Below are 22,274 nucleotides of genomic sequence, written 5' to 3'. Positions count from 1 at the left end.
TCATACAGGCGCTGGTTCAAGTCCCAGCTGTTCCACTTCAATCCAGCTCCCTGCTAACGCACCTGGGAAAGCAGAGGCTATGCTAACTAACACATACACAGTATTTCTAGTCTTACAAGCCCTGTGATCTGGGGCAAGCCACACAGCCTCTGTCTGGCTTCTGCTTTCACATCATGAAATAGACACAGCAATACTGCCTGGATCCCACGATGGAAGGAGATTCACTGGGATAAGGCAGGCAGGGTGCTGAGCACAGTCCCTGGCGCAGACCCAGCAATGGCCAAGTTGCAGCAAGTGTCACCATTACGCCCTGTTTCATTTGTAGCTGTGAAATCTCATCTCAGTGGCCCTCCACGAATAAAACCTAGCAAGGCTCCGTGCTCTGTGCTGCACTCCCTCCCGTCCCTACTGGGATCTGGCAACTCTCAGCTACATACCTGTGCAGGTGGGAAGCAGGGGCTGGGGAAGAGGGGAGAGCTGAGGAGAGCAAGAGGGAGGAACTGTAACCTCGGTAGGAGACAGTGCCAGAGACAGGTGACGGGACTGCATTCCTACCGGGTGCCAGGCTACAGGCTACACAGGTGATCTCGTCCCATCCTGGGCAGGCGTCGGCGCCCGTTTCATTGCAGAGGAGCCTGAAGCTCAGCGTTCCCGACCTGCTCCTGTGTCTGCGTCTCGGCTTGCGGGCTGGGACACTGGGAGCCGGTCACAGCGCCACCGCTCCACGCCCCGCTTCAGGTGGTCAAGTGTCTTACCTTCCGCAGTGAGTGAGATCACACAGGGTCTGCCCTTCTGGGCCTGGCTTATTTCCCTTTCCAAAATGCCACCCAGGTTGCCACAGACACAGAATCTCATCATTTTTATGGCTGGATAATATTCCACGGTGTATATGGACCACAGCTTTTGTTTGCCGTCCACCCTTCAAAGCCCATCTCTGTGAATTCCAAGTCTTGGCTACTGGGAAATAATGCTGCAGGAGACACAGGGCGTCTCAGAAATTCTGATTTCATTTCCTTTGCCTATACCAAAATACCCAGTAATGGAATCAGTGGGCCACGTGGCAGTCATATTTTCTAGTTTTCTGAGGACCTCCATGCTGGCTAGGAAGGGTAGGGAGGAGGGGGATAGAGCGAGGCTGGGTGACAGGTGCAACACTCAGTTTGAGGGGGGATGGAGTTCTGATGTTCTATAGCAGAGTAAGGCAACTGCAGCCTACGACACTTCAGTGTTTTCAAAAGACCGGAGGGAAGATTCTGCAAGTTCCCAACACAGAGGAATGACAGCATTGAGGAGATGAAGGTGCGGTCCGTCCTTATTTGCTCCTTACCATGATGCCGTGCCCATAAACCAGCCAAAGGGTAGAGGTGGGCTAAAACAGGGCAATAACAACGCTTGCTCTGGCTGCAGCAGGACCAAGCCATGCAGCAAGGTCATTCCTGCAGAAGACCCCACCCAGCCCTGATAAAACCCTCCTTTGTTTGTAAAACCTTTGTCCCTATGCTAATTCCATTAACTGATGCTAGAAAGCAGTAATAGAAGTAGGATTTTTATTTTCCTATTTACAAAACATCCACCCAGTCCTGCTTGGCCCCACCTGACTGCCTTCTGCAGTCAAGTTCCTGCTACCCATCGCCTTCCACGCCCTCCTAGAATTCGTCAAAGCACCAGTCACCCACTTCTGCAAGTCAGAGGGCTCCTGGGTCAAACCCATCTCTCTTCCTTTCTGGAGCACCAAACTCAGAGACCACTGAGGGAGGGCGGGGACGGAGGATCCCTTTTTAATGTGAAAATGATTTGCATTTTTCTAATTGGATTGCAGGAATTCTTTATGCATCCAGGGTTGTAATCCTTTGTCTTCTTCCAATCTGTGGCTTGTTTGTTGAAGGGGAATTTGATGGACAATAGTTTTTAGTGTAGCTGTGACTCTTTGTATCTTCTTTCCTTGTTTAGAAAACACTTCCTGGGGGCTGGCGCTGTGGTACTAGGCTAAGCCCCTGCTGCAGTGCCTGCATCCCATATGGGTGCCTGTTCAAGTTGTGGCTGCTCCTCTTCGGATCCAGCTCTCTGCTGTGGCCTGGGACAGCAATGGAAGATGGCTCAAGTGCTTGGGCCCCTGCTCGCACACGGGAGACCTAGAGGAAGCTCCTGGCTCCTGGCTTCGGATTGGCCCAGCTCCGGCCATTGCAGTCATTTGGAAAGTGAACCAGCAGAGGAAGGACCTTTCTGTCTCTCCCTCTCTCTGTAACTCTACCTCTCAAATACATAAATAAAATCTCAAAAAAAGAAAAACAGAAAAAAAATACTTCCTTACCTGCAGGTCATGGAATAGCTCCCCCTCAGAGTTTATAATGGCACCTTTCCAAGTGACACCCGGAACTGGCCAGCATCTGGTTTTTATAGCTCAGGACACAAGGACCTGTCCCTCCCCTGCGCAGATAACCAGCGCGCTGGCGTCCTCGGCGGTCCCTTCCTCCTGGCCCTGGTGGCCTGCCACGTGAGGCTTACGGCGGGACTTGCGCCCGCCTCTGGGCTTTCTGCTCTCTTTCACTGGTCAGTTTCTCGGTGCCAAAGCAACCGCCAAGTAACTCCACGATGAATTCCACCCTCTTCTGGGCAGAGCGCCCCGCGCATGCTTCTTCAGGAATGTCTTGGCTATTCTTGCACATTTGTGCTTCCATATACATTGGAGAATCAGCTTTTGCAGTTCCTGGAAAAATCCAGATGAGGTTTTGATTGAAATTGTATTAAGTCTACGGCTCAGTGTTTTACTTAAGATCTTCAACATACCAAAGCATTTTAGTCATGAAATGAACATCTTTCTCCATTTATTTATGGACTTCAGTGGCTTTTCTCTAACATTCATATAATTTTATCCACAGTGGTCTTCCGCCGAGAGGGCTGCTGTTGCGCTAGAGCAGGCTAAGCCACCCCTGCGATGTTGGTATCTCACATGCGCACCTGTTTGTGTCCCGGCTGCTCCACTTCAGATCCAGCTCCCCGCTAATGACGTGGGAAAGCAGTGAAAGATGGACCAAGTCGTTAGACCCCTGCCCCCTTGTGGGACACCAGGGAGACCAGCCTTGGCCACTGCAGCCATCTGGGGAGTGAACCAGAGGACGGAAAACCTCTCTATTTCTGTCTCTCTATCTCTAACTCTGCCTTCCAAATAATAAATGAATAAATCTTTTAAAAATTTTTATGGGCCTTTTATCATTTTGGTATTATAAATTGTAACATCTTTTAAATTACTTTTTCTTATTGATTGCTTGTTGCTGAATAGAAATGTAATTTTAGACTACTGACATTATATCTTGCTATTTTGCTGAATTCTCACTAATCTCAGTTTGTATATTCTCTTGGATTTCCTATGTAAACAATCATACATCTGTAAATAACATATTTTGTTTCTTCTTTTCTCATTGCTACATTTTTTTTCTTGCCTTATTGCACTGGCTGGGCCTCTAGGGCAACAGTAATGACAGATGACATTCTTATCTCTAATTCTTTTTTTTTTTTTTAAGATTTATTTATTTATTTAAAAGTCAGAGTTACACAGAGAGAGAAGGACAGGCAGAGACAGAGACAGAGACAGAGAGACAGAGACAGAGACAGAGAGAGGTCTTCCATCCGCTGGTTCACTCCCCAATTGGCCGCAACAGCTGGAGCTGTGCCGATCAGGAGCCAGGAGCTTCTTCTGGGTCGCCCATGAGGGTGCAGGGACCCAAGGACTTGGGCCATCCTCCACTGCTTTCCCAGGCCACAGCAGAGAGCTGGATTAGAAGTGGAGCAGCCAGGACTCAAACTGGTGCCCACATGAGATGCTGGCACTGCAGGCGGCGGCTTTACCTGCTTCTCCACAGCGCCAGCCCTGTCGATCTCTACTTCTTAAGGAAAAGGTTCCAACTTATCACCTTAAGATAGATGACACTGGCCGGTGCGGCGGCTCACTAGGCTAATCCTCCACCTAGCAGCGCCGGCACACCGGGTTCTAGTCCCGGTTGGGGCGCTGGATTCTGTCCAGGTTGCCCCTCTTCCAGGCCAGCTCTCTGCTGTGGCCCGGGAGTGCAGTGGAGGATGGCCCAAGTGCTTGGGCCCTGCACCCCATGGGAGACCAGGAGAAGCACCTGGCTCCTGCCTTTGGATCAGCGTGGTGCCCCAGCCGCAGCGCGCCAGCCGCGGTGGCCATTGGAGGGTGAACCAACAGCAAAAGGAAGACCTTTCTCTCTGTCTCTCTCTCACTATCCACTCTGCCTGTCAAAAAAAAAAAAAAAAAAAAGAGAGAATCCATTTAAAAAAAAAAAAGATAGATGACACTGGCATATACCATCACATTGCCAAAAAAGCTCTCCCATTTCTCTTTTGATAAATATTTTTATTTAATTGATTATAAATAGCTGTCAAAATTTCCCAAATTCTTACTTCTACATGTATTGGAGTAGCTTATTTATTTCAACCTGTTAAACTATAAATATTTATAATTTTTTCCTTAACTCACTTTTGTATTTTAGGAATTAAACGCAGCTTGGTTCCTATGAGTGCATGCATTCAAGACCTGACTGCTCCTGACTCCGGCTTCCTGCTAACGTGCACCCTGGGAGGCAGCAGTGATGGCTCCAGCACTAGGGTCCCTGCCGCCCACGTGGAGGACCTGGACTGGCGTCCTGACTCCTGGTGGTGGCCTGGTCCAGCCATTGCTGTCGCAGGCATTTGGGGATTGAAAGAGCAGTTGTGGGGCCGGCGCCATGCCTCACTTGGTTAATCCTCTGCCTGCGGCGCCGGTATCTCATATGGGCACCAGGTTCTAGTCCCAGCTGCTCCTCTTCCAGTCCAGCTCTCTGCTGTGGCCCGGGAGGGAAGTGGAGGATGGCCCAAGTGCTTGGGCCCTGCACCCCATGGGAGACCAGGAGGAAGCACCTGGCTCCTGGCTTCGGATCAGCACAGCGCCAGCCGTAGGGGCCACTAGGGGGTGAACCAATGGAAGGAAGACCTTTCTCTCTGTCTCTATCTCTCACTGTCTTACTCTATCTGTCAAATAAATAATAATAATAATAATAATAATAATAATAAAAGCAGTTGCGAGTCTTCTGTCTCTGCCTTCCAAATAAATAAAACACTTCTAAATTCTGTGGGAAAATAGAATGAAAAGTTTATTTTGGCACAAAAAAATTTTGGAAATCCATGTATACTTTTTTTCATAATACACATTTTCCATAGATTTTTTTTAAGTTCCCTTGAATTCGCCCCATGGAACGAGCAGGCATTTTTCGCTGTGCTCTGGAAGATTCCATGTATTTGTGTATTCCACAAATAGGATACACAACAGGCTTGGAATCAGCTTGAACGCTGGTAGAATTCCACTGGAAAAAAAAGAAAAAAAAAAACCTACGCACAGGCCCTGTAATTATTTTTTCTTGTCGGGAGACAGTTAACCACTTACTCATTTTTGAAGTGATTATAGGAAATTTGGACTTTTAAATTCTTTTAAATCAACTATGGAGTTACATTTTTCTAGGAATTTTACTATTTCATCTAAGAATTCAAATTGTTGGCATATTTTTATAATACTCCACTAGGCCACTATCTTTTAAATATTTGTTTTACCCGTAGCTTTATTTCATTTTCATTTCTCAGGTCTGCCCACCTTCTTTTTGAAAAATGAGGCTTTCTAGAACTTTGCCTATTTTCCAAATCTTACTGAAGACCACTACTTGGCCTTGTGATCCACCCTTAGGCATCTTTTTTTTTTTTTTTTCTATTTCATTAATTCCTGCTCTTACATTTATTGCCTCCGTTCTGCTTTTTGGGGGTCATTCTGTTGTCTTCTCAGTTCATATTTTTTTTTCTGTTTCTGGTCGAATCTAACACTTCAAGATACATTTTCCCATCCAAGAGTCCCTTTTAATTCATTGTTGAATTTTGACATGCAATATTTTCAGTATCACTCAATTCTAATTATATTAAAATTTATACTATTATTTTTCTTTCGTCTATGACTTACTCGGAAGTATGCTTTTAAGTTTCCAGATATAGAAAATTACTAAAATTGTCTTTGAATTATCTCTACCTACTTTCTATTTTTTTTTAAAGATCTATTTATTTATTTGAAAGGCTGAGGAGAGAGAGAGAGAGAGAGAAAGGAAGAGAAAGATCTCCCACCCACTGACTGGTTCAGTCTCCAAATTGGCCACAACAGCCTGGGCTGGAACTGGCAAAAGCCAGGAGCCAGGAGCTTCATCCAGGTCTCCCACATGGGTGCAGGGTCCCAAGCACTTGGGCCATCCTCCACTGCTTTCCCAGGCCCATAGCAGGGAGCTGGATGGGAAGTGGAGCAGCCGGGCCTTGAACCAGCGCCCATGTGGGATGCCGGCGCTGCAGGAGGCGGCTTCACCGGCTGTGCCACAGCGCCAGCCCCTCTTTGTACCTTCTCTGTGCTGCATGTTCTCCTGCCTGTTTTTGGAGGATCCAGGGCTCGACGTGATATCTCAGTGTCAGTTCTGCATTGACAAGAGCCCCAGCTTTGGCTTCCGGTGGTGGCACGGGTGAATCTCTCCCTCCCGACACCCCTGTCCTGCAGCCATTATTCAGCTGACTGGCTTCCTCGGTCTGTCTGTGTGTAGATTTCTATCCACCCACCCGTACTTCTATCTATTAAGTTGTTTATCACAACCCTTAAGAGGTCCCTTATTTCCCACAACCCCATAAGTGCATTAAAGCCTATGTCCATTGTGACTTGGCCACAGCCTCCGGTGAAGAGTCCCTTGGAGGCCCAGGGTGCCATCCAGCCATGGTGGCACATGCTGTGGTCCAGATTCCTCATAGGACAAGTTCTGAACTACAGAGAGAAGGCAAGCACTTGAAACCCACTGTGGGCACCAGCAAGTCTCTAGGGATTTGTCTGTGCCACGAGCCCCAGACGCGGCTGCCTACGGGGCCACGGTGCAGATGTGCCAGAGGACACACACCTGCCCTCCACAGTGTTTCTGGAACCATCCGGGTCTTATTGCCTCTTCTGCTGGTCAGTCACTACTTACTGCATAAGAACTGCTAGGTGGGGGACCATGGGGAGTGTAGGTGACCACACAGCAGACGTCAGCGGTGCTGCCTGTGGGCGATGCCTTCGTCCATCGACTGTCTGTCTGTGCTCCTTCATGGTGCTGTCTCATCGCGACACAGAAAACGCATTCTCCGCAGGATCCCTCGTACATCAAAGAGCTGGCACCAGGGTCTGGAATGACGACCGACCGACCGAGAGCAGGAGAGCCAGTGGAGCAAACTCAAAGGCTGGGGCGGGAAAGAGGAAGTGAGCCAGGTGGGTCTGCGGAGCCGACGGCAGAGCCCACACCAAGCCTGTCCCAGCTCCAGCCAGCGTCTGCCCTTAAAAATGGGGCCTTCACGTTTCCAGATCTTTTGATTAAGGAAAATGGATATCCGAGTTTATTAGAAAATTTTAAATGCTGGCAATTGATTAAAAAAATTTTAACATGGTATAGTCCAATCATCTGTGTAGACTGGAGATGGCCCCTAGGTGGCTCATGAACCACTCTGTTCTAGAATTTGATCTGTGTCTGCTTTGTACCCACACGCATTCCACAGTCAGCTAAGACCAAGTCCAGTTCTGATCTATTTCTCAAATAGAGGACGGTTGACACCAAAATACTTCCACCTTGCCATCGAATTAGAGGCCACTTCATGAGCCTTGGTCTCAACCACTTTGGAAAAAGTCACCAAATTTCTCCATCCACCCACCCACCCATCCATCATCCACCCACCCACCCATCCACATACTGATTCAAACAATCATCTTTTGAACGGCTTCTAGATCTCAACTGCTGTTCCAAATCAGGGAACAGGACCCGTGGATGAGACACAGCTCCTGCTCTGAAGACCTTACGCTCTGCAGGATGAAACAGAAAATGCCAAAAATAAAATAAAATAACACTTTCAGCTGGTGGGAGGCGCTCTCTAAAAGCTGGGTAGATGGAAGCAGCAGGTTGAGTAAGGAATGGCTGCTGGGATGCTGTGTGAGTGACACCTGCTCGCAGAGATAAGAGGGCCGGCTTCCCTTAGGGTGCAGGGACCAGCAAGTGCAAAGGCCTGGGGCAGATCTAGATTTGTCAAGGGAAATTTGTTAATTCTCTCCCAAGGCAGCCCTCCTCCCTAACTCCTTTGTCTTCCACTTGGACCCCCTGAAGCTCCTAAACTCAGGCTCTGGGCCACACCTCTTCTGCAGGGCTGGTTACCAGGAATCTGGTTTCCAGGGAGAAGATAGCATAGCGCTGGCTCTAGGCTCTTCTTCCCCGCTGAGATCCAGGTCAAGTGCAGGGAGGGGCATCTGGACCCTTCCCTCAGCTGTCTCCCCTGAGAACCCCCCTCTCTGCCCCACCACCTCCTATGCCACCCTGCCCCTGGAGCAGAACTGTCCCAGCCCTTTCTAGGGCTCTTAGCTCAAAGTTCAGACTCCCAAAATGCCTTGCCTGCGCCCTGCCCTGCCCAGCCCAGCCCAGCCACTCCTGCCCATTCCGCGCCTCCAGCCTCTCTCCGGGAGCTTCGCCCAACGTCCCACCTAGCCCAGTCCCCACACCCCCTCAGGCCTGGGCCCGTTCAGCTGTTTTATCTTTGCATAAAGAGTTTGTCCTCTCAGAAATGTCACCGGGGGCCTCCCTGCTCCTAGGTGTGCAGGCCACCGCTCAATGTCTACGCACGCGAGAAAAGAGCTGCATTTCCCGCCTTCCTGGCACGTTGGTCCCTACACAGTGAGCGTCGTCTTCCCTCCGCCTCACCACGTGCTTTGTCCTATTTCCCTGCCTCTTCCCTCGCCTGTGCCCAGGACGATCTCACCCTCAGTTTCCCCATTTATCAACAGGGGGGCGATGCCGGATGTCCCCTTGGAACCTCTGTTGTGGTCCCCCACAGAGGCCAGCATCATCTCACCCGGCCCCCCTGCTGGCGGGGAAGCCCCTGGGGCTCCTCTCACTGCTGGGAGCAGATGGCATTTGTGTTCTGTTTCACACTCAAGGCCAGTGCTGGCGGGCACGAGTCAGGGGCCCAGATGTCCAGGGCCTGGCTCAGTGCGGTAGGGGTTCATCTTCCTGTCTGAGGTGGATGGGGCCTCGCTGTGTGCCAGCCATGACAGCACCACTGGGAGCTGCCGCAACGCGGTCACCTTCCCGGGGCGAGGACTTCTCCTTGCACTCTGTCATGTCTTAGCTCTGTGACTGCTCCTGGCTGGAGGCCCAGGTGCCCTCCACTGACTGCTGTGTCCTGACCTAGGGGAGGGAGGGCTGAGGGGCTCCCTGCCTGCTCAGGATGGAGCCAGCTTCCCCAGGCATGCAATGGAGACAACAGTAACTCAGTCCCAGGTTGTTGTGAGGGTCAGAGGGACTTGGCACATAACAACCCCTGGAGAGGAGGCAGCTGATTATCTTATCTTATCTTATCTCTCCCCATTTTGGTGGGGGAAAAGGAGATAGAAATCTCAGTTTGAAGAAGTTAAATAGATCATGAATTAAGGTTAGTAACATCCTCACAAACTCATGAATTTTTTTAATAATTATTTTATTTATTTGAAAGACAGAGTTAGGGAGAGAGGTAGAGAGGTAGAGAGAGAGGTCTTCCATCCTATTGGTTCTCTCCCCAAATGGTCACCACAGCTGGGGCTGGCCTGATCCAGGAGCCAGGAGCTTCTTAGGGGTCTCCTATGAGGGTACAGGGGCCCAACCACTTGGACCATCTTCCACTGATTTCCCAGGCCATAGCAGAGAGCTAGCTGGATTGGAAGTGGAGCAGCTGGGACTCGAACCAGCGCCCATATGGGATGTCAGCACTGTAGGCAGAGGCTTAGCCTACAATACCACAGCACCAGCCCCTCCACAAAATATTTTTAATACAGAGCCAGAAATGGGTGATTCCAGGTCTTGGCAGGAGATAGAAGATGACAAAGGAAAGCTACTGGGGCCACATCATCTTCTGCTCAGGGCACAGGCATCCTTTGAAAAGGCTCCTGCTGGGCCACACTGGGAAAATGTGAGTAGGAGGAACCGAGTGTGTGTGGCACAGCAGGTTAAGCCGCTCCTTGGGACGCGCCCATCCCACTACCAGAGCACAGGTTCGAGTTCCCGCTGCTCCACTTCCCATCCATACCCCTGCCAATGCTCCTGAGAAGCAGCAGATGATGGATCAAGTAATTGAGTCCCTGCCACCCACCTGGAAGACCCGGATGGAGTTCCTGGATCCTGGCTTAACCTGGCCAGGCCACAGCTGTGGCAGTCATTTGGGAAGTGAACCAGAAGACGGAAGGCATCCTCCCCCCCCACCTCTGTGTGTGTGTGTGTGTGTGTGTGTGTATGTGTCTCCATGTCACTCTGCCTTTCAAATAAATAAATACATCTTTCAAAAAACAGTATTAATTGTAGAATACTGAACACATAAAATACATTTAAACATTAAACACTCAGAAGAAAACAAACAACTTGACAGCTCATTCTTGGAGAGCACTAGGGAGTTAACTTAGTTGAAAACTGGTAAGTCAAAGGGAAAAAACATAAATATGCATTGTTGAGGGGAACGCAAACGGTACAGTCACTGTGGAAAGAGTTTCTCGCACAGCCGCACACACTCTGAGCGGAAGCCCAGCAAAGCCGCCTCTGGACTGCCCAGAGGAGCTTACTCAGGGAAAGTGAGAACATCTGCCCACACAACTACATGTCCTCTGTAGCCGTGGCACCAGTTCCATCCCGGATAGGAAGCATGCCCAGTGCCCGCCACAGGGCAAATGGAAAAACCGGGACTAGCCATCCGGCGGAATATTACTTGGCAACAAAAAGGAAAACATTACTAATACTTGGGGAGAACAGGGATAAATCTCAAAAGCACACTAAGTAGAAGCAAGCATATAAAGGCTACCTATTGAATGATTAATCAATTTAGTCTTTGAGAAAAGGGAAAACAATGGTCATGATCTAAGATGAGACAATGGTTTCTTAGCTATGACAGAAAATGCAGAAGCCACCAAAGAAAAACATAAATCTGACTTCATCAAAAAAATTTCTTTTTATTTGACAGGTAGAGTTATAGACAGTGAGACAGAGAGACAGAGAGAAAGGTCCTCCCTCCTTTGGTTCACCCCACAAATGGCCGCTATGGCCAGCGCTGTGCTGATCCGAAGCCAGGAGCCAGGTGCTTCCTCCTGGTCTCCCATTCAGGTGCAGGGCCCAAGGACTTGGGCCATCCTCCACTTCCCTCCCGGGCCACAGCAGAGAGCTGGACTGGAAGAGGAGCAGCTGGGACTAGAACCCGGTGCCCATATGAGATGCTGGCGTCACAGGCAGAGGATTAACCAAGTAAGCCATGGCACTGGCCCCATGACTTCATCAAAATTAAAAAATTTTTAGGGAGCCAGTGCTGTGGCATAGCAGGTAAAGCCACCACCTGCAGTGCCGGCATCCCATATGGGTGCCGGTTCAAGGCCCAGCTGCTCCACTTCCAATCCAGCTCTCTGCTATAGCCTGGGAAAGCAGTAGAAGATGGCCCAAGTCCTTGGGCCCCTGTACTCACGTGGGAGATCCAGAAGAAGCTCCTGGCTCCTGGCTTTGGATCGGCACAGCTCTGGCTGTTACGGCCAACTGGGGAGTGAACCAACGGATGGAAGATCTCTCTCTCTCTCTCTCTCTCTCTCTCTCTCTGTTTCTCCTTCTCTCTGTGTAACTCTGACTTTCAAATAAATAAATCTTTAAAAAAAACATTTTAGGGCTGGCATTGTGGTACATCAGGTTTAAGCTGTCACCTGCAACCCTGTCATCCCATATGGACACTGGTTCAGGTTCCAGCTGCTCCACTTCCAATCCTGCTCTCTGCTATTGGCCTGGGAAAGCAGCAGAGGATGGCCCAGGTATAGGTCTGGGTTCCTGGTTTTGGCCTGGCCCAGTCTTAACTGTTGTGGCCATTTGGGGAATGAACTAGGAGATGGAAGACATCTGTCTCTGACTCTCTCCCGTCTCTCCTCTGTAACTCTGCCTTTCAGACATATAAATAAATCTTGAAAGAAAGAAAGAAAGAAAGAAAGAAAGAGAGAGAGAGAGAGAGAGAGAGAGAGAGAGAGAGAGAGAGAGAGAGAAAGAAAGAAAGAAAGAAAGAAAGAAAGAAAGAAAGAAAGAAAGAAAGAAAGAAAGAAAGAAAGAAAGAAAGAAAGGCAGAGAAGAGGAACAATCAAGAGAGGGAAAAGAACCATCAGAATGAGAGGCAATGTTAGCAAATTGCATGTCTTATTAGGGACTCGCGTCTAAAATATATAAAGAAGTCTTGGGGCCGGTGCTGTGGCATAGCAGGTTAAACAACCAGCCTGCAGTGTTGGCATCTCATATGGTCACCGGTTCGAGTCTGGGGTGCTCCACTTGTGATCCTGCTCCCTGCTAATGCACCTAGGAAAGCAGTAGAAGATAGCCCAAGTGCTTGGGCCTCTGCACTCACACAGGAGACCTGGAAGAAGCTCCAGGCTCCTGGCTTCAGACTGGCTCAGCTCCGGCCATTGCAGCCATCTTGGAAGTGAACCAGTAGATGGAAGACCTCTCTCTCTCTCTCTGTCTCCCCCTCTTTCTGTCTATAACTCTACCTCTCAAATAAATAAAATCTAGAAGAAGGAGAAGGAGAGGAATTCTTACAACTCAACAGCAAAAGTACAAAATTAATTTTAAAACGGGCAAACACTTGAATGGGGGCTGGTACTGGGGTGCAGCGGGTTAAGTGACTGCTTGCAGGCAGGCATCCCATTATCAGAGTGCCAGTATGAGCCCCGGCTGCTCCACTTCTGATCCAGCTCCCGGCTGACACGCCTGGGAAAGACCAGCAGCAGATGGCCCAATACACGGGCCCCTGCCACCCATGTGGGAGATCAGGGTGGAGTTCCTGACTCCTGTCTTCAGCCTGCCCAGCCCTGGCTGTTGCAGCCATGCGGGGAATGAACCAGTGGATGGAAGATCTCTGTCTCTCCCCCCTCTCTGTCACTCTGCCAAATAAATTAATACATGTTTTCTTTTAAAAAGAAATTTGAATAAGTAGCTCTCCAAAGCAGGTGCACAAACCTCCAATAAGCACGTAGAAAGATACTCAGCATCATCAGTTGGGAGATGGAAGTCGCCTGAGCACAGTGGTGTGGCCACTGTACGCTCCGCAGGACGATGCAACCTTTGAGTGCATTTCTTTTTCTTGATTTGCTTAATTGAGAAGTGTAGCAAGCGAGAGCGTTCCTATCCACTGTTCACTCCCCAAATGCTTCCATGATTGGGCCAGGCAAAACTGAGAGCTAGGAACTCCATCTCCGGCGTGGGTGGCGGGGGCCCAAGTCCTTGAGCCGTCACCTGCCGCCCCCCAGGATGTGTGTTGACAGAAGCTGGGTTGAAGCAGAGCCGAACTCAAACCCAGATACTCCAGTACGGGATGTGGGCATCTCAACCAGTATCTCAGCCACAACCAGGCCGAACAGCCGTCCTCCAGAGATGCCGTCCATTGCCAGATACACCATTCTTGTGCGGATACAACGAGAAAGACCCTGCCAACTGAATCATCCGCAGTGCCGAGTCTAAGTGAGACCCCAGCAGGAGAGACATCAGGGTTGGACAACAACGCATCCCAGAACTGGTGAGCTACAGCGCGAGCCTGAAGGCCTCAACTATGTCTCCTAGGTAACCTGCTGTTCTACCCTAACTGCCTCGTGGATTCTATGCACCGGAGATGGAATTCACAGCCAGTGCACTTGCACCAAGCTTCCTCTTTTCACTCTACAACAGCTCTGGGAGACACACAGACCTTGAGGTCGATCCAAACTCATTGGAACATTCATCAAGCCCCCAATAGCGACCTCTTCTTCTGCTCTTTAACTCCGACCTCACATTAGATCCGAGCCTAACCAGTATCCCTAACCCTAAAAGCAGCCTTGTCCTTAACACCACCGCTGTGGGCTCTGCTCCTCTCCTGACTAAAGGCGTTTTTAGTCTCATTTTACAGATGACCACAGAGAGTCTGAGTCGGACTTGAGGGGATTTATCCAGGCTCCTGGAACTAAAAGACGCACAGCACAGATCTGAGGCTGCAGCACTTGGAGAGAGGCAGAAGCGCACACGGCTCCCAGGCCGAGGGCCAGCCCCTGTGGCTGACCACATGGGAAGGTGCTGCCTTCGCCTTGCAGAGCAAGATGGCCACACCGAGCTGCGCGTTCCTGCTGCTTGTTACTTAGCAAAGGATGTGCAAGCCACATTCTCAGCAGGTGGGTGGGAGCCCCCCAGGAGGACCCTTCTCAGAGAGCTGCAGGGAAAGTCAGAGGGGTGGAAGTGGCCTCGGGACAACTTGCCCCCAAAGCAGGCTGCAGCACCCCCATGGTCCCCATTTCTGTGCCCCCACCCCAGCCCCCAGGATTTACCCCCGCCCAGAAAGCCCATGGGCTGCAATTCTCAGGAAGAGGGGTCCCCAGGCAAAGTGGAGCTGATCGAATTTCCAGTGCATTCTCCCAGCACTACAAGCAGCCTTGCTCATGGGGTGGGGTGAGAGGCCCGGTTTCCAGCTCCAGGAGGCGGCCTGGTTGGCTGTCTGACTGCCCCACTGGCCCTCCAGACTCAGGGGGCCCCTCCAGGTAGCCGCAGCCCTCACTGAAGCGGATGGGAGGCACCGGGGTTTGGCCTCAACCCGCACTGGCAGCCTGCTCTGCCTCTCCTGAGCGCTCCCACTTGTCCCAAGTGCAGTGACGTGGGAGGCAGCCACGGTGGCTGCCTGTGGTCGCCTGGGGCAGTTGGCAAAGCACCGAGCATCTCAGATCTCCACCGGTCTCGTGACACTGTTGGGAGGTAAGGGCGATGAGACAGCCACACACATCTGTCCAGGAGCCCAGTGCTTGCCCGGCTCAAATCCTGGTTTCACCTGCTTGCCACAGCCCTTGTGCAGGTCACTTCCCCTGGGCTTCGGCCCCAGCCAAGCAGCACACTGGGATCCCGTGTGAGGTGTCTGTGCACACACGTGCCACTTGGCACTCTCACTCTGCGTAGAGATCTCGCTGTTTTGCATTATTCCCATGCATCCATTAAGGAAAATATAAGCAACGTACGTGACGTCCTGCCGGCATCAGGGTCTGACTTTGTGAACGAGGCCCGCGCGTCTCCGCACAGCGTCGCCTGAGCCGCCGCACTTGGTCACTGGTTTACACTTAGCTTCTTCATTCCTTGCAGCAGCCTATCTGCATAGGACTGCTACTACTTAACTCCATTTTACAGATGCAAAGACTGAGGATCGGGAAGTTAAGAAACGCCCTGGCTAATACAGACAAGAGTCTTGCTGCCTTGAAAACCCAAAACCCTTGCTGGCAACCCCCATTCTAGGGCATCTCCTCCTTGCCTAGCTATTCCTTGAGTGGCAGGCATACAGGCCTTGGGGTCAGGCAGATAGGGGTTTGCATATCAGGCCTGCTTACTTCCTTGTACACGCTGAGTTATCACGCAATGTCCTCATGTGCAAATGGGGCTAGGAATGCAAGAGAAAGGCAGAGATAACCACACACCATCCCCTTCTCCCTCCTCCTCCCTCCCGCGGTTCATCTTCCCCATCAAACTGTGTGTCTGTAATGCCCCCCCAGGCTGGTCACCACGCGTGCAGGTCTACACTCTAAGAGCAGTCTCACAAGTGTGAAATCTGAGGCTCAGAGGCCCTGGGCACCCAGAGGACACAGCTACAACATAGGAAATTGGCAAAACTGGAATTCGAACTCAGGTCTTGCCAGAATGTGATTGCTAGTTTGCTAGTTCTCTGAGAACAGTGTCAGGTAGGGTGGGCTCATTAAAGAAAGCGCCCCCGGATACGTGGGTGAGGGGGGGTACTTAAGTCAATCTTGCCCTCTACACAGAACCCAAAGTCTGTGTGGTTCCCAGGGAGCTAATTTCCTGTCCCAATTCACCTGTTTTATTTCCTCCCTAGCGAGAGCTTTCTATTGCTGCCCTCTGAAATCCATGCCTATGAGGACAAAAAGCTCATGTTTTGTCATAAAATAAACTTCTAATTCCATTTTCCACAACATTCTGGAGCCCCTTAGATCTGTTGCGTGAGCACACTATGATTATGAACCTGAAAGACCAAAATACGAATTTCACGATTTAAAACAGTTTCGCCTTTGTCATTATTTTAACTCCTTATCAGCCAAGCTCAGGTCAGTTTCTACGCATCTGCCGGACACCCACAGAGTGTCAGGGGCTGCTAGGCCCAAGGGACGCCACAGAGTGTCAGGGGCTGCTAGGGCCCAAGGGACGAAGATAATCACAGTTAGGCTCACACACACTACACTTAGGTCTCCAGGATGGGAGGTACAAGGCAGGGATGGGGTCCCTGTTGCAGGGATGAGGGTCATCATAGGGTCTTGGCTTGGGACTTGAATTCAGTCTTAAGACTTTAAATCTATAATTGGTCCACAAAAGACTCCCAACCCCCAGCACCCCAGCTGCAGTCCAGGACCCCGGGGAGTGAGTCCTTGGCTGGTGGAACTCATTTCTGCAGATGCTGCTGGCCTGTGCTGTGTCCCTGGTTGAGGACCTCAGCACTGGGCAGGGGTTATTTGATCCCATGTTATTTGTATGGCCCTAGCTATCTGATCCCAGGTTATCTGTATGGCCCTGGTTCGATTTTCTGCTAACCCTGCCTGCATTGAGAAGGAATGGAGTTCCTTATTTTAGGGATACTTTTCAAGTTTGAATGCATATGTACTTTTAATTTCACAAGTAAAAACATGAATGTGATGTTTTTGTGTCAGGGTAAAATGTTAGAGATAAGGCTCCAGTCCCCTTCAGTCATCAGCCCCAAACCCAGTCCCCATCCCCAAGAGGGGACCCATGCTGTTAACCCCTTGTAGGTCCCTTCTAGGACTTTTCTCTTGTATTCCCATTGATTTTTCAGACACAATACAGCTCTTGCTATGCGCCGAGAATTGCCCTACCTCCCAAAAATGAACTCATTTCTATTTATGAACCCACGCCGCAGATAGGTACACACACACGTAACCGTTCTCTGTTAGATCCTTACAACTTGCCCTTGTCACTCAACCACACGTTGCCTTGGAGGTCCCTCCAGATCAGTGCATTCAGATGGGCTGCTTTCTCCAGTGGCTGTGTGCTTACCCATCACTCGGGTGCTTTCCTGCCTTGGTCAACGCATGCCCTACTGGGGAGCACTTGGGTTGCTCTCAGTTTATGTTGCCAAGAATAATCTTGCACAGAACACGTGCCTGGTGAGGCGCAGGGGGCATGTCCAGGGAGGATTCACCTGGGGGATCTTGCATCTTAATCTATGCGCTGCACCAGGAGTGAAGGCCAGCTAGGGTGGGACAAGGAGAGGGAGGGCGTGGATTTGCTGGTCACTGGCTCCTGCACCACCTGCTTCCTCACAAGGCAGGAAGTGGCTGGGACCGACCCCCACCTTGGGAGGAGAGCACAGTGCCTCGGGGGACCCCTCGCTCCCGGCACGAGGGCCCTCACCCTGGAAGCCACCTTGGTTCTTACCAAAGCACAGGAGTGGCCTGCTTTGGGGCGGGTGGCAGAGAAGCCGTGGGAGGGGCTGCACACAGGAGGCCCAGGGGCAGTGCCTGACCTCCAGCCCTGAGGCCTCCAGCAGTTCTCTGGACTTCTGTGACCCTCTCTCTGCTCAGCAGAGTGCCCAGTTCCCGGCCCCTGCGCTGGGGTGCCCCTCGCTCTCACCTGAGAAGCCAGTGAAGGAGTGGAGCATTGCAGATCCAGAGGGAAGCACTGTTTTGGCTGGAAATTCCCTGGGATGGGATTTGTGCCTTTTGTTATGCAACTAGCGGAGCCCAGAGCCCGGAGCCCAGGCATCTTCCTCCTAGCTGCCTCACACATCTAAGTTCTTTCAAGTGCTTGGAAGGAAGAGTTGCGGACCTGCCGGGTAAGGGCCCCTCCAAGCTGTCAGAGGACAGCCTAGGGCAGCACATCCTTGCATGCCCGGCACCAGCGGGAGGAGGTCAGACTTCCCATTGTACCAAGAAGACAGAGACCCCGAGGGCCTCCCGGGCTTGCTCCAGCTCTGCAGCTTGTGAACATCAGGGTCAGCAGCTGCTGTCGCGATGAAGCTGGGACTGTCAGCCCACGCACCACCGCCCAGGAACCGGCTCTGGTTATTCTCCCAGGCTGCCGGCAGGAGGGAGCAGCCCTGGGATGAGACACGACCAAGCTGTGCCAAGTCTCCACGTGGCTCTGTCTGGGGAGGAGCTGCCAGATCCACCACTGGGGGGCATTCTCTTGGCTGGACCGTGCCATGACCCCACCCTTCACTTGCTGTGTCCACACAAAGGGGCAGGGGATGGTGACCAGGGTCTCAGAACAGGCCCTGGACAGCTGCAGGAGCCACTGCCAGCAGCCGGCGTGGCCTGGATCTCTCAGAGTCTCTGCAACTGTCCTGGGCCAGGGAGAACCACGGGGGCAGCCAGCTGTGTCAATTGGGGGGACCTGGACCAGGCGCTGACCCTTTTGTCCCTCAGCATGCTCCCCTGGGAAGGTATCCTTCTCCAGCACAGCCGGCCCCCAAAGCGACGCAGATGGGTGGCGAGTGTCTGCCTCCCCATTGCACAGAGGAGCGAACCAAGACTCCGATGGTGGCACAGCCCAGGCAATCCGGGAGTCCTCAAGCTTGGCGCATTCCCTACCCCTCCACCCCAGAGGCCATGGGACACTCCACCAGGAAGTATCAGTCCTCGGGGTCGGCCTGGCTGTGTACACAGGTGTGGCTAAGGAGACACAGGTGCTACCTGCAGGGGCAGGTGCCCACTCCCCTGCTCACACTGGCTGCACAAGGCCTCCAGCAGCTTCTAGGGGATCTGTGGGGCTGATAGAGGGACAGACCTTCTCCCCCTCCGCCTCTTTTATCAGTTCCAGGAGAGCACCCACTGTGTTCAATTAACACCGTAACACCCTCCTGCTATAGGTCTTTGGCCTGCTTGGGGAGATCCAGAAGCCAGGAGGTGGACAGCACGGGGTGGCAGGGGCAAGGTAGGATTGCATTCTTCCCTTCCACAAAGAGCCAGGCCTCAGCCCACAGCCAAATTGCAGAATGGCATGCTGACCCCACATCTCTGACCAGGGGTTCCAACCCTTGCCCCAGGGCTGCAGAGTGGGAGAGGCGAGGCCCATGTGGCTGGATGGGGGAGGCAGATCCAGACACCCAGAGCCAGCAGAGGGAGGCAACGCAGGAGGAGAGACTCAAACCAGAAAGGCACAGAGACTGCGCCACGCGGAGCAGGAGTCTCCACGTGGTGATCGCCTTGAAGAAGGAAGGCTAGAGAGGAGGCAGACTGAGGAGCCCGCCATCTTGTTTACGGGAGTCGGTGTGGCTGATGGTAAAGTGGGTGGCTTTGGGAGCTAAGCAGACCTGAGTTCAAATCCAGACTTAGCTGGGAGACCGACCGGGGCAGGGAACAACCTCCATCTGTTTGTTTGTTTATTTTTTTTTAATTTCTATTTGAAAGGCAGAGAGACAGAGACAGACACAGGGAGGTCTCCCGTTCACTGGTTCACTTCCCAATGCCTGCAGCAACTGGGGCTGGGCCAGTCTGAAACCAGGAGCCAAGAACTCAATCCGTGTCTCCCACGTGGGTGGTAGGAGCTCCAGGACTTGCAGCCATCACTGCTGCCGCCCAGCACGCCCGTTAGCAGGAAGCTGGAGTCGGGAGTGGAGCTGGGACTCAGAGCCTGGCACCCTCATGTGGGACACAGGCATCCCAAGTGGCATCTTAACCATGGTGCCAAACGCCTGTCCCTCCCCCCGTCTGTTCTTGGTGTCCCTTCCTGTGACAGGGGACACGACGGGCCTCACCCCAGGAGTACAGAGACCATCCACCAAGCACCAGGACGTGGCCCTTTCCTTCTCCCTCCACCCCCAGTTTGAGCCAGACCTTGAGGGTTGTGTGCCAAGTCCATTTGCTCCATTTTCCAGGACAAGTCGCCCAGCGGTGTGTGCTGATTTAGACACGGTCGCAGCCAGCCCTCAGAGCTGGTTTCCACAGCTTTGTGCGTTAGTATCCGACCCTGGATCCCATTTAGAACACGCATTGCTAAAGAAGTAATTTGTTCCTGGGCAGGGAGACCCGGCCAGCCCGACAGAGATCCGAGGAGTGGGATTTCACAGTGACTCCAGTTTTGCAAGCGAGAACTATTCAATAAAGAACTTCCCTGAAATATGAAGTGGTATGCATTCGCCACACATATTCAATATCCCTCTTTCATCGGAAGTCCCCGGAACACCTCTGCCAAGCCCAGCGCTTTGAAAAGCAGCTCGCTCTCCGGCCGCTCCGCTTTAGGGAAGGGCCTGAGTGGGGAGCAAGTTATTTTAACAATTATTTCAAGTCAAACATTCATTTGATCACCCTAGCCTAGCTTAACTTGGAAAGCTACTTTCTGAGGGTTTGGAAAGAGAGAGAGAGAGAAAGAGAAAGAAAGAATTGCCATGGCTTAACTCAGAATGTGGATAGCATTATCAAAAACTTATGTTCCTGTCTCAAAGCAGACTGGAGGGACTTTAAGATACAAATAATTGGAGAATTCTGGAGTTCCTGAGAAAGTATTGTCATTGGTTGGGCGTGAACATGTCTTGACATCACTTTCGCAATTGCAAATATCGTCTCAATCCACCCAGCAGAGCTGAAAATGACTGTATCTACAAACCTCCTGAGAGTGGAATAAAATGTTAAAAAAGAAAGGAAAACGCAGCAAGGGACCATGTCCATAAGGCGGGTTCTTTAGTTCAAGAGTCCCACATTTGGCTCATCCGCTACTCGTCCGCGATCTTGAACTCCCCAAGCTGTCGTTACTAGGAACAGACTACTTTCCCCCCGCCCCGGAATACATAAATTACAAACAACCCAGAGACATGGGAGATGGGCTCTTGTGATTTTAAACCCAAGGACTTCTGGTCTGCAGGAAAAATTTCCCTGCTAAGTGAAACCAAACCCACGGTGTGGATGAGGCATCATACAGTGTGTGTCCCCAGTTGTGGGTAGGGAGACCGAACTCGAAAACACACACACACACACACATACACACGCCCTAGCCAGGAAGGAGCAGGGAGCTGGGATGGGAGGTGTGTGTGTGTGTGGGGTGTGTGTGTGTGTGTGTGTGTGTAAGAAAAGACAAAGTCTCAACACAAATCAAACAAATTGAAAGTTGAGTTTGCTTTGGAGAATTTGCTTCTCTTTCCCATCAGGAATAAGCAGCCAGGCTGGCACAGGCTCAGCCTCCTTTGCCACCGGCTGTGTGATGGTGGGACCCAGCAGGTGACGTGACCTGTGACCTCTGAAAGTGCCTTCTGTTCATTAGTCCCCCGAGTGCTTTTGCTCCTGAAACCTTGGTTTCTGCACTTAGGTCACGGCGGAGAAACCACCACCGATCGCAGCTTCTGTGAAAGGCAGGCGGAATTCACACACACACACACACACACACACCCCGGGTCAGACCCCCACTCGAAGCCGGGAGGCGCAGGGATGCTGCAGCAGTGACTGCTCTAAAGCAGGAAACACACGGGGACCAGCTTGCAGTTTCCTCATTGCCCGGCAACAAAGTGTCCACAACGCTCCTGCTACAAAACTTCACACCCAGATCTCAAGCTGCCGTACCAGCGAGAGAGCCCTCCTTCAGGGTTTGTTTAAAAAAAAAGGTGCCTGGCTCACAAGGCTCAGTGTTACATGTAACCCCACTGACGCTAACCTTTCTGGACAAACAGTCAACTGTCACCCAGGCCAGGTTAGCTTTTCCTGTAACTTCCAGTTTTATTGGCTCATACACACACACACACACACACACACACACATATATATACACCTTAAAAAAAAGTCTGTAAAAAAAAACCCTCGACCTCCCAAATTGTCTTGTAAGTATTAAATGTCCTCTTTTCACCCAAAAGACGTCCCCTGCCCAGCTCATTTTGATCACAAACACATTTGGGGGAGAAGTCTCTCAAAGTTAAGCAGTTGGAGGTAGCTGAAGGTAGCGGAACTATTTATATTAGCAAATCAATGGTTTTTCCCCAAGAACTTTAAAACTGCAGCTAAGGGGGGGGGGGCAGGGAGTGGATTTTACTCTTAACTCATTTCAAATTGGTCTGAAAGTTTAGGCTGGAGAGCAGAAGGCTCTGAGGACCAATCAAAGCTTCTACCTCTGTGTCACCGAGTGTGTCCCTGCCTTTCCGGTGTCGGCCGACCACAGTATGATGAGCTGGAAAGCACAGAAATGTCAGGAACACACCTCCCCCGC

At 51.4% G+C, this 22,274-nt stretch overlaps 2 long non-coding RNA genes across 3 annotated transcripts in view; both read right to left on the bottom strand.

The window, feature by feature from the left end:
• The window catches only part of LOC149120160 (uncharacterized), an 86,979-nt gene that overhangs the window by 59,488 nt on the left and 5,217 nt on the right, over window positions 1-22,274 (bottom strand). The window lies entirely within an intron of this gene.
• On the bottom strand, window positions 1,561-8,147 carry LOC127488743 (uncharacterized). The gene is made up of 3 exons (XR_011385028.2): window positions 7,786-8,147; window positions 7,032-7,281; window positions 1,561-2,707 (listed from the first exon to the last, which is right to left on the bottom strand). It is a non-coding gene; the product is annotated as an uncharacterized LOC127488743 (long non-coding RNA).

This window comes from Oryctolagus cuniculus, chromosome 20 (genome assembly GCF_051225735.1).
Source record: "Oryctolagus cuniculus isolate XC-2025 breed Fujian yellow rabbit chromosome 20, ASM5122573v1, whole genome shotgun sequence".
Lineage (NCBI taxonomy): Eukaryota > Metazoa > Chordata > Mammalia > Lagomorpha > Leporidae > Oryctolagus > Oryctolagus cuniculus.
Note: the sequence above shows the minus strand (reverse complement) of the source record. Positions and strands in the feature narration are given on the sequence as shown.